Source organism: Vulpes lagopus, chromosome 3, assembly GCF_018345385.1.
Source record: "Vulpes lagopus strain Blue_001 chromosome 3, ASM1834538v1, whole genome shotgun sequence".
NCBI classification, from domain to species: Eukaryota; Metazoa; Chordata; class Mammalia; order Carnivora; family Canidae; genus Vulpes; species Vulpes lagopus.
The window spans coordinates 74972033-74987687 of NC_054826.1; positions in this window are offsets into that span (position 1 = coordinate 74972033).

Consider the following 15655-nt stretch of genomic DNA (forward strand, 5'->3'; position numbering starts at 1 on the left):
ACCTCAACATGAGGGGTTAAAAGCATAAAACTTCTAGAAAAAGACATATGAGAAAATCTTTGAATCTTGGGTAAGGCCAAAGTAGTGTAGATAGGACACGAAATATGAGTCACCAAAAAAAAAAAAAAAAAAAAAGTCACAAAAGAAAATAATTAATAATTAAATTTCCCCAAAATTAAAAACTTGTGCTTGTCAGAAAGTTCCTTTAGGAAAATTAAATGGCAAGTCACAGATGGTGAGAAAATATTTGCAAAATGTACATGTTCCAAATTACTTGGATTCGGAATATACAAAGAAGTCTTACAAGGACGCCTGGTGGCTCAGCAGTTGAACGTCTGCCTTTGGCTGAGGGCGTGATCCAGGAGTCTCAGGATCGAGTCCCGCATTGGGCTCCCTGCAGGGAACCTGCTTTTCCTATGCCTGTATCTCTGCCTCTCTCTCTGTATTTCTCATGAATAAATAAATAAAATCTTAAAAAAAAAAAAGAAGTCTTACATCTCAATAAGAAGAGAATCAAGTAAAAAATATGCAGATACTTTGCAAATGAAGAAGTCTAGGAAAAGATGTTCAACATCATTGGTCACTAAGGAGCTGTAAATTAAAACCACAATGAGATACTACTGCACACCCACTGGAAAAACAAAAATTAAAAACAAGTGTTGGCAAAGTTGTGAAGCAAATGGAAACCTTATGAAACATATGTGGGAGTGCTAAATGGCAGTTGGAAGAATGATAGTGATTCAGAAGGGGGCAGCTCTATGAAAGGGGGCAGGATGATGCAGAACAAAGCAACAGCCAATCCAGAGTTGTCCAGTGAGGCAAGTTGTTGTTGCTGGCCACTGAGATTGTGAGATTACATAACTTTTATACATAACTTTTAAAAAGTTGAGTTGTAGTTTGGCTTTATTTCTTCTCCTTTTTCTGTGCAAAATATTTTTTGTTGCTAAATTTGTTGATATTTTTCATTACTGCTTCATAATTTGTTTTTTTTTCTTTTATTATTATTTTTTTATCGGAGTTCAATTTGCCAACATGTAGCATAACACCCAGGGCTCATCCCGCCAAGTGCCCCCCTCAGTGCCCATCACCCAGTCACCCCAACCCCCTGCCCACCTCCCCTTCCACTACCCCTTTTTCATTTCCCAGAGTTAGGTGTCTCTCATGTTTTGTCAACCTCACTGATATTTTCACTCATTTTCTCTCCTTTCCCTTTATCCCCTTTCACTAATTTTTACATTCCCCAAATGAATGAGGCCATATAATGTATGTCCTTCTCCGATTGACTTATTTCACTCAGAATAATACCCTCCAGGTCCCTCCATGTCGAAGCAAAGGGTGGCTATTTGTCGTTTCTAATGGCTGAGGAATATTCCATTGTATACATAGACCACATCTTCTTTATCCATTTATCTTTCGATGGACACTGAGGATCCTTCCACAGTTTGGCTATTGTGGACATTGCTGCTTCATAATTTGAATCATAATTCCCACTTTCCAACTTTCCTGTAATATTTTAATCGAAAGTCCAGCTTTTTCCCAGTAATTTGAAATGCCACCTTTATTATATATCAAACATCCATATATACTTGCTCTACTTTTGTATTTTCCATTCATTTTCATTGTTTTGTCTGTCTTTGGACGTAATATCACACTGTTTAAATATAGTGACGTTACAAAAGTATGATTTAATATGCTTTTCATTGCACTTTTTCAATATTTTCTCGACTATTTGCTTCTGTATTTCAAGACTCAAATTTTCTAGCTTCACAAGAAATATTAGTATTTTTATTGGAATCACATCTTTTCATATGTCATTTTTTATATTAACTCAAACAATAGTGACTCTTTAGGAATTGAATCACCCAATTCAAGAATATAGAGTGTCCTTCTGTCCAAATTTATTTTTGTATCTTGCAATAGTGTTTTGTTTCTGTTTTCTCCCACATTTTTGTTGCGGGATCTTTTCTTCTATTATATTTTTCTGACTAATAATTTGTACAAATGTGAGACATTAATTTTACGTGTTATTTTTATATATCATGCCACATCATGGAATTATATTATTACTTATAATTCTATTTCCATTGACCCTTTTCAAGTACACTATCATAATTCATTTATTAAATTTATTTATACACTTATGTATTATTTATATCAAATACATTTTATACATATTTATATTATCTATTTATAGATCAAGATACATTTTTATCTTTTTCTCTTATAATTACTATACTCCTAATTATTTTTTTTATAGTTATATTGGATAATATTTCTAACACAAGAGCATAGAGTAATGCAAATGATAGGCATCTTCCCCCTATGCTGTCTCAGAATTTATCGAGCGTTTCCCTATACTTATGTATGGGGAAATATTTATTTATTTATTTATTTATTTATTTATTTATTTATTTATTTTAATAATATCTTTTAAAAAAAATCATTTATTCATTCATGAGAGACACAGGGAGAGAGAGAGGCAGAGACATAGGCAGAGGAAGAAGCAGGCTCCATGCAGGGAGCCCCATGTGGGACTTGATCCCGGGTCCCCAGGTTCACGCCCTGGGCTGACGGCAGCGCTAAACTGCTGAGCCACTCGGGCTGCCTGCCCATGGGGAAATATTTATATGTTACATTTTAGGTTCAGGAATAGAAATACAAACACACACACACAGGCAGACACATATACATACACACAAAATAATCCTCTTTTTTTTTTTTAAGATTTTATTTATTTATTCATGAGAGGCACAGAGAGAGAAAGAGGCAGAGACACAGGCAGAGGGAGAAGCAGGCCCCATGCAGGGAGCTCGACGTGGAACTCGATCCCGGGTCTCCAGGATCACGCCCTAGGCCCACGGCAGGCGCCAAACCGCTGAGCCACCGAGGGATCCCCCACAACATAATCACCTTAAGATAATTCAACTTAGGATGAATTCATTAAATCTTATTTCAGAATATATTTTTTTAAGTTAGAAATTGATGTTGAATTCTGAAATACCTCTCAAGAATCTAGAGAATGTTTCCTTAAATGTATTAATGTGCTGAGTGACAATTATGGCTTTTAAAATGTGAACTGTTTCTGCATTGTTGTAATATACTCTACTTGCTCAGGATACAGTTTTTTTTAATGTACTGTTTTATTTTGTTTGCTAATTTTTATTTTAGATTTTTTTTGCGTTGACATACATAAATAAAATTGTCTTTAATTTTCATTGTTGGAGTTTCTAGCTTTATAGTTTCAGTGTTGTTCTCACCTCATAAAAATACTTTGAATATTTTCCTTTTCTTCAGTATTATCTGTGATGATGTTGTTATTTGCATGCCTGCATGGTTGGTATGTTTTTTGGAGAATGTGTACAGAGAAATTAAAATTTGCTAATTGCCATTATATAATGGAAACCTGGAATATTTATCTTATTATATAACCTTGTACATGCTTATTGAAGAAATCTTACAAAGTACAAATGAGCAAAAAGCAAAATACAGTAAAGCAACAATGCTAATAAAAGCAACAACCTTTCACTACTTTGAATAATCTCTTCACTAGATGATTTTTTTTTTTTTTTAAAGACTGTCTATGGTTTGTCTCCCTTTCTAACTTTGTCATGTTTTATTTTTCCCTACGATCCTCTGTTTTGTTTTTAATTTTATTTTTTATCTATCTATGATAGGCACACAGTGAGAGAGAGAGAGGCAGAGACACAGGCAGAGGGAGAAGCAGGCTCCATGCACCGGGAGCCCGACGTGGGACTCGATCCCGGGTCTCCAGGATCGCGCCCTGGGCCAAAGGCAGGCGCCAAACCGCTGCGCCACCCAGGGATCCCTCACTAGATGATTTTTAAAAAATGTAATAGTGACCAAAATCAGAAAAAAAAAAAAAAGTATCTTATATTGGCCTTCTTCCACTAGAATGTTGCCTTGAGAACCTTAGCTTTTAATTTATTACTACATTTTTATTTCCTTTATATTAAAAATATTTTAAAGTATTTGATATATATGGCTGTTCTATTAAGCTAATGATTCTACAATGTTTGAAGACTAAAAGGTAGCCCTTTAAAAAAATAGGAAATATCTCATCTTAATCCAACCAGATGAGATAATAACTTCATATTAGTTTATGAAAAACCAAGTATTGACTAAAAGGAAGACTACCATTTTGACTGCAGAATAAAATTTTTTTGAGTACTTCCTTTAACTTGTCACCTTAAAAAAGTTATTGTAAAAGATTTATATAAATAAATGAATAAATAGTTATTTGTACCCTCTCTGAGCTTGTCCCCTAAGTAATGATGTCTGAGATTCTTCTTTATGATTAGATCTGACTGCTAAATTCAGGTACTCTTATGTGGATAGCATCTGGATTTATATTTTTAAGACAGCAAAAAGTACAGAAGAAAAGACTGGTTTTCTATTTTCTCTGTTTAATTTTCCTCTATTTTTCCTTTTTATAAACCCTTTCTGAGATATTAGAATACTTTTTAAGGATCCCTTCTTATTTTTATTTACAGTATTTTTAGTTTTAATAGTGGTTGTCCTTCATATAATAATATGCATATGTGAGTTATCACAGTGTGATGTTATCAACATTTTACCTCTTTGAATGAAGTTTAAAGAATTTTACTTCTGTTAAGGTCCTTTTAGCAACCCCACTTTTTTTTTTTTTTTTTTACTTTTCTTTATCTGTATTTTTTGAGTATAGGTGACACACAATGTTACATTTTCAGGTGTACAACTTACAAATTTGACAAATCTATACATTTTGCTATGTTTACCACAAGTGTAGCTACCATCTGTCTCCATACAACACTATTACAATATCACTGGCTGTATCCCTTAAGCTCTGCTTTTTATCCCATGACTTATTCATTCCATAACCAAAAGCCTGTATCTCCTACTCCCTCTTCACCCATTTTGCCCATCCCACCATCCCCTGCCCCTCTGACAACCATCAGTTTGTTCTCTGTATTCATAGTTCTATTCTGTCATTTATTTCCTTATTCATTTTTTAGATTCCATTTATGAGTGGAATCATATGGTATTTGTCTTTCTCAGACTTATTTCATTTAGCATAATGCCCTCTAGGTCCATCATGTCACAAATGGCACAATCTCCTTCCTCACCTCTTAAACAGAGATTTCTTTAGTATTTACTCCACATACTTTAAGTACTACGTTACATGGTGTTATAATTTTTGCTTTAATCATCAAATATGATAAAAGAATCTCATGAGAAATAGGATTGTCTATTACAGTTACCCTCTTTGCCCATTTTGATGTTACTGCCTTCCGAAGTTCAAAGCCGCCTATTATTTCCTCTACGGTTAAGGAACTTCTTCTAGTTACTCTTTAACAGTAGATTTGCTAACCATAAATTGTCTTAGTTTTCCTTTTTCTGAGAATGTTTTTATTTACCCATCGTCTTTGAAGGATATTTTCACCAGACTAGAGTTGGCAATTGACTTCTTTTCTTCCACTACTTGAAAAACATGTCACTTCCTTCTGGCCTCTGTGGTTTTAGATGAGAAATGGGCTTTCACCTGATTTGGTGTTTTCCTCTAAGTAACATGTCATTTCTGTCTGACTTCTTTGAGGATTTTTTCTTTGTCTTCAGTTTTCAGAGGTTTAATTACAGTGTACCTTGGCATGGATTTCTTTGGGTTTATTCTGAGGCTTGCTTGGCTTCTTGAATCTGCACATTTCTGTGGGTTATTTTGTCCCACAGGTCCCTGAGACTCTGTTTATTTTCAATCTATTTCCTCATTGTTCACATCAGGTAAACCGTATTTGTTTGTTCTCAAGTTCACGCTGTCATTCCCGTTCTACTACTAAGCACATGTAGTCAATTGTCCAGTTTCACTTATCATATTTTTTTCAGTTCTATAACTCTCATTTTTTAATAATTTGTTTCTTTGCTGAGATTTTTTTGTTTGTTTGTCTCAAGAGAATTTGTAATTGCTTATTGGAGCATTTTTATGATGGTTGTTTTATAATCCTTGTCAAATTGTCCCAACATTTGATTCATCTTGGTGCTGGCATCTATTGGTTGCTTTTCTAATTCATGTCATAATTTGCCTGGTTCTAGATATGATGAATAATATTTTATTGCAGCCTAGACACTTTGGACATTATATTAGGAGACTCTGGTTCCTATTTATTCATCTTTTTTGCAGGCTATGCTCCCATTAAAATGAACCTGAAGATCTTGATTGTTGTGTATGTTTAGCTTCTTGAAGGGCCTGGTGTACCTCATCATGGCAAAAGTGGGCCTGACATTACACTGCTTTGTTGCTGAGTGGTGTGACTGCAAACTTGGTTCCAAACTAAGCTCCTCTGATACCAGGGGAGTTCCAATTTTTCCTGCCATTACTGTTACCTCTTCTTCCTCTTTGATGCCAGATACAGAGGGAGGTTCACCTCCATATTGTACCCCGCTGACACTAGGGGTGGGGACATATAGAAGAAGTGGACTGTCACTTTCCCTGCCTTATACTACTTCACTCCACCTCCCCAGTGCTAAGTGGGTATAGAGGTTCAACTCTCCACTTAGTCTTGTTAACTCCAGGTCTGGGGTGAAAGCAGAGTGCTTATCAGCTCCAAATGGTACCCATTGTTTAGTGTCCTTGATGCCAGTTCAGGTGGGTGCTCAGCTTTCCAAGGACTCCCTCACTTCAGTGGGGATATTGCAGGACCAGCCACAGGGCATTGGGAAGCATATCAAAGATCAGCTCCCTTCTCAGGACCTTGTACATAAATGATGAGGGAATCCAAGTGCTGCCTGATTTTGCCTGGGCAGGGACTGGGGTAGAAGATCAAAATTCCATACAAGGGCTGAAACTGCATGGTATAAGGTGTGATTCCCACCCCCCCACCCCCCACCCTCCACCCCCGTAATGTTTGACTACAGTGGAGCAGGTATTGCAAGAAGATTCTACCTGAGGTCCCACGTTTTCCCATCCTTTGGCTTGAGATGAACGGGCTATTGCTGAGGGTTTTCTTTTTCTTTTATTTTTGGGCTGTTTTGTTCTGTGTTTTATTTTTATGTTTTGGTGTGTACCTGTTAAAGTCTTCTGCAATGCCCTCTCAGATCTCTGAAGATACGTGATGCAATCAGGAGATCTAGGGAACTCACTGGCATGTTATTCTTCAGGTCTCAAGGTCTCTTACAGCCAGCCTTCCTTCCACCTTTCAGAGAATCCCTATGCTTACTTGTGTTATGTTCAAAGTTGTTTAATTGTGATGGGGAGAGCCTGTGAGGAATGGGGCTATTCCACTCCACTGTGACGGAACCAGGACTCCCTATCATAGAAAGATTTGAAATGTATAAAATCACATCTTTTATTATTTTTTACTTCACATGTTGCACACAAATCTGGTCAGGGATTCATTTGGCTGCCCAACCCTCCTTGTCAAATCAGACCCTGGAAGATCAAGGGCAGACCAGGTTTAAGTGATCATTAATCTGTTAAAAGAAAGTGAGAGGAGAAACCTTTTCCCTGAGTAACTAAGGCAGAATTTTTTTAATATGTCTTTAGATGATAAATGATAAGTGAGAATATTTGATCTAGGGACAAGTGTAATATTTCCTCTGGATTTATATCTACCATTTAGCACCACCAACTTCAGTTCATGAACACATCTAATGATAAATATCCCTTTTAGGTTAATTTTTCTATATCTAAAATAGTGGCCCAGTGGGAAGTGATGACCAATCCATTCCCCAATGGCTTCAGGTAGGGAAATTACTGAGTTCATCATCAATCTTACCCTTCAGTCCTCCAGGGAAGATTATCTTTGTAGAACATTGTAAAGCTAAATAAATTTTAAAAATTATCAAAGAGAGATTATAAATCTAAGCAGAATTTCTCCAGACTGGGCACTCACTAGGGAATTAGGAAAAAACTAATACTAAAGGGTTTGCACTTCCCCAGATCAATTAAATAAGAATATCTTGAGTGGGGCCTAGGCATGAGTATTTTTTAAAACTGTCCAGGTGATTCTAACGTGCAGCCAAGACTGAAAATAACTCATCCAGGCAGGTAGTGTTTTCCTTTGACAAGGGAATTTATCTGTTATAACAAATTGCGTCTACCATGCCACATAAAAGCTCACGCTGAATAGATGTTCTGGTGATATGAGATAGCCAGCTCAAAAGCAGTTCCTTTAAGATTGCTCCTCCCAACTTTACTAAATGCTTGTTTTGCTACCAGAAAGTCTTTTCAAACCAGGACAAAGAATGGGCAATGCTCTAAAACTATTTTCTCCCAACAGATAAAGAATCAAATCCTATGATTCTGGAGAGATGGATACTCTAAAGTTGAGATCTCTCACACAGAAATTGTGTTCATAACCATCAAGTTCAGTCTATTGTATTCCTTAACTTTGGAACCCATGACATTCTGACTATGTATAACAGAAACTTTACCTTGCAAGAAGTACTTGCAAGTGAGCCCACCAGGTGTAAAGCATTGAAATTGTTGGATCGTGTAGTGAGCATTCCCTAATCCCACTGCTCCTGATGGAGAGCTCACTTTCAACCTGGCAAATCAATCTCATTTTGCCCATGGAGAACATTTATAAGCAAGAGTTTGCATTTTTGAAACTTCAAGGATGGATACCTATACTGCTGAGTTGGTTGTACCTGGAAAATGTTGGGACTTTTACCCAGGGGAATGGTGTTGAATGAGGGGGATGACAGTAAGGATATCTAATTCCTCAATCTAGAAGAGTATAAGGGAAGCTGGGTACACGCCAGCTCTGTGTTGGTGAGATCTTGCAAGGAGACATAATAAAAGTTTCTGGATGAGATGAGTATTGTTATTAGGGTAGAGGCATCAAAGGCTGGTTAAATTGCCCTTCAGAGAATGATACTTCATTGGGGCATTAAGTTATTCTCTGTTAGGGGCATTGACAAAGGATTGGACCCAACCATAGTTCTTTCCTAAGAAAGGTAAGCCTGAGGATTGTGATAAAATGGATCTCTCCTCTTCAAGTTTTGATAGTCTGTTTCCTGGCATGGCCTATCATGGATTCTGACAAATTTAGAGGGTTCCACAAATCATCTCATTTACAGAATTCTACCAGGATCTCTCTCTGTCCAGGTTCTCCTTAGTCTTAATACTGCTGACAACTGCAGCCATTGGCCCTGGTGCCCAGGTATTTTTGAGAATACCATTTTTCTCTTGATTTGGTTTAAGATTTGGGATTTTCTATTTAAAGAGGTTATTTATCTTGGCTTAAAAAAACGGTGGGAAGTCTCAATAGCACAATGTTAGACAACCTAGCTTCTAGAAACTTTACAAGTAAATTTAGCAATCAGTTAGCATCCACATACATAATCCATATGCTTAAACGTAGTTGTGTGTGAAAATGCAAGCAGAAGATTCTGTGGAAGCTGTGCCATCCTTAGATTCCAGAGAAGGGCTAATAGTTCACTTAATGTTCTAGAGATAGAGTTGGTTCAGTTAAAAATTTATTTAGCAAATGCCAACTGCATCCTAATATATAGAGAAATGCATAAAATGTGGTCTCTGTCCTTTAGAAGCTTACAACTGATCATAATCTTTATATTCAGACAAATCTGACCACAAAAAGTGCATCCAATTTCAGAAAGTGTTAGACAAATGTTTAACTTCAATAGTTCACCAATGATTACATACATAACTCTCTAAGATCCTTCATTCTAGCCTTAAATATAGTCACTGCAGATTGACTCACTCATCTCTCATTGTACATACCTATTATTAAAGCTTTTCTATATAAACAGCCCTATAAACACTGAAATTGTACGAAGGATGGCTCATTAGACCAAGTGCATGGTTTTAGTTAGTGGCTCTTAAAGTCTTAGTAGGCTGCCAACTACATTTTCAATATTTACCAGCCACCTCTTACACATCTTTGTCCAAAAGAAGAAAGAGGCTCATTCTCTAAATCTATGAGGAGCTACATCACACAAGCAGCATATAAAAGCCTGTGGCATGGTTGGTTGGTCTCCAAAAATATCAAATGAGAGTAAAATGAAGATAAAAGTTCATGATGGGTACATAGAATGCTTAAAACATTTGATTCATTTTCACTTAATGATAGTTGAAATTTTCTCTAAAATGAAGGTGATTGCCTCAATGTATATCAGATGTTAAAGCTGAAATTGAAGAGAAAGAAATTCCACTTAAACTTCATACACAAATAACTAGTAAAGGATGTCAGCTGCATTACATTACTACTGCCCATATTGGCTAAGTAAATTATGTGCTCATTAGTTTATTGAGTTAATAAATGAGAGGCTTAAAAATATACATGCTCTTACAAGTGAAATATTTTCACAGAGCCAAAGGAAGCTTGACTAATTTGAGTTAGATTTAAATCCTTTGTCTTCAGTAATGATTAATACCATGAGACAATAAAAGAGTAATCAGCTTCTAATTCTGACTTGGCCAGTTCTCTTGTTCCCCGAGAATGGGAAATTCTCTTAGTCCATAGGTCTGTATCTCTTCATCTATAAAGAACAAGACAAAACTGATTCTTGGGGCTACACCTCGTTCCATGATTCTGTGCCATTAGACAAAGATTCTAAGGGGTCTTATATTTATAACTTAATCTTATATATAATAAAGTTGGTCAGGTATTATTAAAGCATAGTCTTATAAAATAAAGGTCATTTAAGGACTGAAATATATCCTAGGCTGAGAAAACTCTGGGGCCAAGACCCATGATATAGCTGCAGTAATTAAATTGCTGAACTCTCAGAGGAGAATGGGGCTGATGATATATTATCACAAGATATGATAATGTAAATGAAAATGCTTTGTAAACTATTTGAGGCTGTATAAATGTCAGATATTAGGCATCATTATTTTCTCCACTGGGAGACCAACTTACAGAACTGGCTTCAACAAGGCCATGTAATAAGTCAGGGACATTTTGGAAGAAAATACATTTTTTATTCTGACATTCCTACCATCCCTTCATCTCACCAATATTTACGGAGCTGCTTCTACTTCTAAAGTGCCAGCAGGGAAATTAAAGGGGTGTCTAAGACTATTACTATCTTCAGCGAGTTTGCAATCTCATAAATATGTATGAAACAACTGTTTCATCTGTTTGGGTTTTTTTCGAGTGATTTTATGTGTAGATTATTTTCCTTAACTAGGTTTTAAGTTCATTGAAGCCCCAAAATAGACTTTTATTTCTTTTGACCTCCTTCACAATCAATGGACTATTGGGCATAATGATCCTAAAAAATTATTTTGATGGAAATATTAAAAATAATCTCTGTGACAGGGTGTAGACTCTCTAAAAGGCTAAACAAATGTAAATTACTATTATTTACTACTGTTATTTATAAATTGTCTCTAGTACAATGTCTAGGCAATTAGGATTCCATAGTTTTAGAAATGAGACTGACTCAATAAGGACCTAAAATAATAATACAAAAATAAGCAACTTTTATAGAGGACTGATAATGTGCCAGACACTGTTACATGCTTATAGTCACTGTCTTATTTACTCCCCACAATAATTCTATTAAGTTGGAAATCACTATTATTCCCACACTATAGATGAACAGAGTAAGGTTTAGAGACAACTGAAGCCACATAGTAAGTAGCAGAACGAGAAAATGAATCCAGGTGGTGTAGTTGTCAACACCTGACAAAGGACACCATTACTGGCAGCCTAGTATACCTGGTTTACCACATTAAAATTATCTAGAACTTTAGACCATTCTAGACCAGTAGTTCTTTATGGAGGACAATTTTACCACCTAGGAAATATTTGACAATATCTGGAGACACTTGTGGGTGTCACAACTGCAGAGGTTCTACAGAGGCCATAGACGCTGCTTAACATCCTGTACTATCAAGACCCCCCACAACAAGGAATGATCCAGTCCAAAATGTCAATAGAGAAACTCTGATATAGATCTGTCTTTTCATGCCAGGACCGTTTTGTTGAAAATCAGTGATTTGGGGCAGCCTGGTGGCTCAGCGGTTTAGCGCCGCCATCAGTCAGCCCAGGGCAATCCTGGAGACCCAGGATTGAGTCCCACGTTGGGCTCCCCGCATGGAGTCTGCTTTTCCCTCTGCCTGTGTCTCTGCCTCTCTCTCTATGTCTGTCATAAGTAAATAAATAAATCTTAAAAAAAAATCTTTAAAAAAATGAATATAAATGGCCTAAAACAGCCAGAACAAAAAAAAATTTTTTTAAAGAAGAAAATCAGTGATTTTGTTGTTTCTTAAATTGAAGTATTAACATACAACATTATATTAGTTTCAGGTGTACAACATATAATGATTCGATATTTGTATATGTTGTGAAATGATCACCACAATAGGTCTAGTTACCATAGTTACCATCCACAGTGACTTTCTTCTATTGGCTCAGGCAGTCATGAACAAACATGATCTGAAGGGCCAACAGAGGAGCTCAGGTAAATGTAAGGATGTAGTTCGTGATACCAGAGTTTTTATGGATGGCAATACAGTGTGGGGTAGTTCTTTTCCCTGAAGGTAAGAATGGAATTCTGCTTTGATATATTTTTTTGGTTGAATTTGTAATTTTTAAAGGTTTGGTTTATAGTTCATCTCCTACCCCCCAATAACCCCCGACACTTTTTGTTAATTTAAACAATGTTCTATAGCTGTTGTTGTTGTTGTTTTTAATCTAGAATATACTTGAAATCTTTCCTATATTTGAGACTCTTTCCATCTAACAGTTATATGGCTTTATCTATGCGTAGCTAAGATAAATAGCTATAGCAATTTCATGGTACTTAAAGTCACATTTCTTGATAATCTCTGGATTTTCAGGGACCATTAGAGATCCCTGTGTGAATCTTGGAATAATGAAAAGTACATTCTAGCAAATACTTTAGGTACTCTGCTATTGCTACATTGATTTAGAAATACATTTCTCAATCAATTTTTTTTTGCAATTTTAACTTGTAATAAAATGAGTCTTAACAAAAATGCCCTTTGCAATCTAAATGCATGGGTTAGAACAGCAGGCCAAATTGAGAATTAATTAACATTTCGAAGTCATAGTGCTATATTGCTTAATCCTAAATTGTACTTCAAATAAGGATTGATTTCTACATCATGACAAAACAACTTTTCCCTCTTCCCATGCTTTTTTAGATGGGAAAATATGGATGGTGTAGATTTAGAGAGTAAGATCAAATAATACAACCATTAAATGTTTTTGATGAAGCCATAATAGTCTATTACAGAATCCGTGTTCTCTAAGTCATCTTTAAAACTTTGAGAAAATAATTATTACTAAATAAGGAAGACAGAAAACCAACCTGTACTGAACACATTAGTATAATTTATGTATTCATAAAACTGATAATAGACATTTATTTCTAAAAATCCTTAAAGCACAGGTAATAATGGAGCCAGTCAGCAATTTGCCACTTGCAATTAATCACTCTCTTCATATTCACAACATTCAATTTTTCTTGCTATTTGAGAGAGTAATGATTAATTGATAAAAGTTTAACAAGTGCACTAATAGCAGGTGCTCCTAATTGCAAAGTCTTCAGAATGATTCTCCCCAAACCTACTTTATGCTAATTTGTACAGCATTAGTCATAACACTTTACAATTTTACTTTTAAAACAACTTTCCTTTTAGTCACCCTAATTTAATTAAGAATTTTAACTAGTTACATGTATCAAGAACACCAATGAATTTTAAATTTGTGAGTTTGATTACCATAAGAGATTAACAAGAAAACTCATAAAAATGCACGGCTGCCAATTAGAAGCATCAACACTGTGTAAATTAGAATTTGTTAATTGGTTTAGCAAATGTAAATTCCATTTTTTGAAATTTTATGAACTGAAAAATTGATTATATTTTTGTGAGCCTCCAGAAATATCTTATTAGTGATGATATTTGTTTCAGTAGTTTCTGAGATTATACTTGTATCTTAGTCACAAATATTGCTATTTCATTTATTTCACAAATATCTGATTATAGCATTCATTTTTCATCCACACATATTTGCTCCTCACCATCCACACTATTAAATGAATACTTAAGTACACATTTTTCTTTCATCTGTCTTTCCTCTCAGCAAGACAGTTAAAATATGCATTCTAGGTAAGGTTTGTTATTTTGTACTTTCAATATTAAAGCGTATGTAATTAATTTAGTTTCCTTAAACACTATGTGTTTATGACAAAACCTACAGATGCTTTCACAAAGATGAATACTGAAACAGCATTCCAGGTATGCAGATTAATACTCTTTGCCTCTAGGAAATAGACCCAGCAATCTTATATTTTATAATTATGAGAGGAGCAAAAGCTATATTTCAGTATGCATTGTGGAATGGGGAGGTCTCTTAGGAATGTAAAATCAAAATCGATTCACAGCAAAAATCTATTCTAGCTTCAAACTTGCTCCCATGCTGAGTAACAGTCAAGAAACTGAGGGCAGAATTTAGGACAGGCCTAACCTACCCTTATGGCTGAGTCTACATACTATAATTGAGAAGCTGGGGGTGGGGGGCGGAATGGGGCACTGACTGGATTAGATTGTTCTGTGAATCCAGTACTCTGTTTTCCAGATAATGTGACTCATTTGATAGTGGCTGACACTCTCTCTCTCTCTCTCTGCCTCCTAACTTCTCTGGCCCCTCCCAGAACTGTTTTTGGAAATCACAATGCCTGATAATCTCTCCTAAAGGCCCCAAATTGAGCAGATAATTATTTGGCCTTTCAAAACCTCTTGCATTAATGCATTACCCTAAATTAGTATAATTAGATTACTCTACCCATGATTAGCTCCCAAAGGGATATAGCACAGGATAAGACCACAAGGTAGAGGGACCATGAACTTAGTGCTTTCTTTCCCCTTTGATCAATGGGGGTAGGAAAGGACTCGACATTTCCAGAGAACATGCTTCATGTTTATAGTTCCATATCTTCTCATCTTCAGGCAGGAACTGAGACCCTGGTGACTAGACATGGGAACCAGGTAGCAGCAAGAAAGCATCTGGCCTTGGAGGGCTGCTGCAGGACTCTGGGTTGCTAGGAATTAGCCGGGTCATAAGGAAGCAGAGCAGCCCTTGACAACCAAAAAACAGAGGAGCTTTGTTTTTTCACCCTGATCCCTTCCTTGTTGTTACATCCTATGTTATACTAGTTTAAAAGAAAAAAAACTTGGAGGAGTCCAAGATGGTGGAGGAGTAGGAGACCTTAGTTTCTTCTGGTCCCAGGAATTCAGCTGGATAGCTATTAAATCATTCTGAACACCTGCGAACTCAACTGGAGATCTAAGAGAATAGCTACAACTCTACAAATAGAAAAGTGACTCCTTTCTGCAAGGCAGTAGTGCAGAGAAGGGAACCCCAGGTGGTGTAGGGGAAGAGAAACTGCAGGGGGAGGCAGCCTCCAACAGCTGGCTACCCTACCAGAGAGTATCAGTACTCTCTCCTGATAGAGCAGTGGAGCACAGAATCAGAACTTGTAGAAGACTGCTCTGGTGAGGGATGACCCTGCCCGAAAGGTGCTCAGGCAGCAAAGCCGGGGTGGAATCTTAGGTGGGAGAGTGTGGTCTCAGGAACCCCGGGGTCACAGGGGGACGGAGGGGGCCTGAGTGCAGCAGAGTTCCACGCATGGGAGCAGGGAAGCTGGATGCAATCAGTGAGCC